Source organism: Vigna angularis, chromosome 1 (assembly GCF_016808095.1).
Source record: "Vigna angularis cultivar LongXiaoDou No.4 chromosome 1, ASM1680809v1, whole genome shotgun sequence".
NCBI lineage: Eukaryota > Viridiplantae > Streptophyta > Magnoliopsida > Fabales > Fabaceae > Vigna > Vigna angularis.
The window spans coordinates 45,079,337-45,083,323 of record NC_068970.1 but is presented as its reverse complement, the minus strand read 5'-3'; positions in this window follow the sequence as shown (position 1 = coordinate 45,083,323).

The window sequence follows — 3,987 nt, the reverse complement described above, 5'->3', positions numbered from 1 at the left end:
ATGAGATTTTCTCATCAAATGAAGCCTTGACAGGTGACCAATGGGTAGATAACCAAATGAATCATGAGAGGTGGAGAACAAGAGATGCTCATGAGTGTTGTGACCATGGATCGTGAAGAGGACAAAGAGATGCTCAATGTTGATCATGGTGTACTCGAAGATAACAAAAGACTTCCACAGTAGGGGAGGAAGGAGAGTCATAGTCCTTTGTTTGAGGGAGGGTGTTGGGTACAAACAAAGTCCCACATCGAATAAAATAAGAGATGGACATGAATTTATATACACATAAGATACTTCCATTGATAAAAGATCTTTTGGTTGATATAATGGTATGGAAAGTTCATTTTCAGGAATTGCTAAATGTAGCATACGTTTGGTATTGTTTATAATTTGTTCAGTGTTAAAAAATGTGATTATATAGATGTGTCAATATATTATTTTGATTGGTCCAGCATGTGCAGATTTAGGAATTTTGTATGATGTCTATGTTATTCTGGTTTTGAACAGATCAATAAAGGTGGTAATAGACTTGAAATGCTTACGATTAGTTCTAATAAATTAGAGTTTAGGTTAGAAAGAAGTTAGATCATAATTGCATGAACTTTGAGTATGTTTGACAGTTGACTAACTTTAACGATTAAACTATATCGTTCATCGTGATTGATAAAACATACCGACAGTGAGTGGCATGTTTGAATTTTTCTGGTTTAAATGCATCAGGACTATGTTTTATTTTTTGATAAAAAGTATATCTTATGTCTGGAACGTGCTTACAATGTGATAATATCATGAATTGAAATGGGTACTTGCAAAGAACTATTTGGATGGTTTAAAAAGTGTTAAAATAGGCCTCGTTTCTCTGCAAACTGGCTGTTTGAAACTGAAATTGTTATGAATTTGTGAGCTTATGTGTCATAAAGTTCTGGCCTCATAATTCAAACTTCTTTGACGTTTGGTGGCTATGAGTAATTTTATCTGACTAGAAGATATTTTTAGAGTAGAATAAAATTGGCCTAGGTGATTAATGGTCTATGGGTTTGTTATTTTCGTGTTTAAAAAAAAAAATCTTACCAAACTTGTTTTGTGACTAGATGCTTAAATAGCTAGTTGATTAGTTAAAGTGTCTTAATACGAGCTTATTTTACTTTGTCCTTGACTGTTTGAAATGATCTTGTTGTGAAATCATGGGATGACTGATTAACATTGGTTGGAAATGTGTTGCAGAAACTGATTGGGTCTTGGGAGATTAAAATTTGCTTATAGTTATATTGGTAAATATTATTACATTTGTGGTACTATTGTAAAGTGCAATGTTAACATGTGCTAAATAGTGATAATCCGGAGTAATAATTGGATAGCTAAGGGTGCGATGTATTAGAGAATTCTGGTTGATAATGTGTATGTTTTTGAAACTGTTCGTTATGCTTGATATAAGTATGTGGTATATTAGAGTCAGAAAAACTTTCAAGAAGTTCTTCATAAAAAATAGTCCACTGGACCAAACTATTTATAAAAGTTTGTGGACTATGACCAATCCATAAATTTTTTTAAAATGGTAACTTATTAAATAAATAATAAACTGTTTTTTATCTAATTATAATATACTTTAGAGTTCATTTTTATTCTATAATTTTTTATTTTTAACATTTTTCATTTTATTTGTGAATAATTCACATTTTATATTGGCCTTATTAATTATATTTTTTAATTATTTTATTTCAATTACTTTACTTTTAAAATTATGTGAATATTAAGAAGATTGTTATATAATAATTCATTTTTTATATAATCGTTATTAGTAATATTATATAAAGGCTATTAGTATATGTAAAATAATTCTCATTATTTTTATACATCTTTCATATTTTTATTTTTTTATTATATTTTAAATTGAAAAATTAAAAAATTTATTCACATAGTAAAATGTAACTAATCACACATACTTTAACACAGTAAGATATTATAAACCACCCATATTATAGCAGCACAATTTACTGTAAATTATTTCTTTTTTATTTAATCATTATTATTACTTTTTTTCTTTTTCAAAAATATATAAAAACATGAAGCGTTTTTTTCTTGTTTCAATCAACTAATTATATCAATGTTTTAAAATTTGTACGTTTTCCATCTCATACCTTAAAATAATAATAAAAAACTATAATATTCAAATTCATAATTGTGATTTTCAGATTATTATTTGTGTTATAAATTCTTTAAATATTGATTTAATTTTTCACTTAATTTTTATTGTTTGAATTATTTAATTATATTTTAGAAGAATATTTATTTGAAATTCAATTTAAGATGTTAGATTATTAAAGTTTAAAATAAAAAAAAAATAATTTAAATTTTTTAAAATATATGATTATTTAATATTAATTTTGATTCAATAATGACTATAAACTATTTTTCAGTTACCTTTTCAATTAACTTTATCAAAGAAAGCTTTAACGTTACCATTTATAGTCTGAGATCAATTTTTTAGTAAATATAACTTAATGAAAAATTATTGTTTGAACTTTAACTTAAATGTCAAATTAATTCTAAAAAATATAATTTAATGTATTCTTAGGAGTCAATTCAAAACTATCACATTAAACGTAATTATATAATATAATTTTTTTTACAATAATTAACTATTAATAAAATCAATAAATATTTGACGTAATCATGGTGATATATGAAAAATATATATAAAATATTATTTTATACATGAAAATTGTTATATAAAAATATAATATAAAAATATAAATTGTATATTTTATTTAATATATAAAAGTCAAAAAATATGAAAAGTTATTATATATTTTATTTAATATTATAATAATAAGTATGATATAAAAGTATTGATTTAAATATAATAAAATTACAACATATTAAACTATCTAATAAAATATATAATTTTATATGTTATATATAAATGATATTTTTTCTAAAAGTTAATTGAAGTTTTGTAGTGGAGTTAAACCGACCTTAACCCTAACCCTAACCCTAACTCTTGAGAGGGGATTTTGGGGGTTGGGGCTTTTTTTGGCCCCCACTTGAGGGACTTCTCAAAATGCGGCTTTTTCAAAAGTGGGTTAGAGCTGACCTATGGTCATGGATCAAATTGACAACCTAGTTATAGTCTTAGAGACCTTGTTTAATGTTGATTAACCCTTAGTGTAGCTATATGCCGGATGGGTTAGCATGGTTTTTGGTTAGGAGATTTCGGATTTCGGTTAAATGAATAACCGTGTAGGTAATCCAATTTTCGAGGACAAAATTTTTGGAGATGGGGAGAATGTAAGACCTAAGAAATTAATACAAGTCTATGCATATCTAATTGGTTGGAACAAGTGTTGGGTAATAAAATAGGTGATAGTTTATACAAGTGGTATGTGGATTTTCTTTTAGTAAGAGTAGTTATTAGGAAAAATTAATGTGTATATTACCTTATAAAGATATATGTGAAGAGTGTTGTAGAATAGTAGTTAAATAACCATAATTTGATAATATAATCAACATATTTGAGTTGGCGATGATCGTATAATATGTGTTATACAAGAGCTCAAACAGGTGTGCAGATGATACTGAAACAACGTGATTGACAGAGAGAGGGATTTGCAGTAGGAGTTTGATTAAAGTCTTTATTTACTTTTTGAAAGGGATTAAAGATTTGTATTAAGCTATTTATTTTCGTGTTGGATTTGGATAATTAATATTTAAAGTTGTAATACCTATATTGAAAGGAAAATTTTAATTACATTATGGTTTTAGCGAAATTCTTTAATATTTGTTACAGAAGGTGGTGTTTAGGAGTGCTAAAATAATTTAACATAGTTTTGGCCATTTTTCGTAAAGATCTATTTTTCCTCTTAGCAATCCCATTTTGTTGTGGTGTCCTTGGAAATGAGAAATTATGGTTTATGCTAGAGTTTTTGCAAAACTTTTTAAAAAGATTATTTTCAAATTCTCCTCCATAAGCAGTTATGATTGACATTA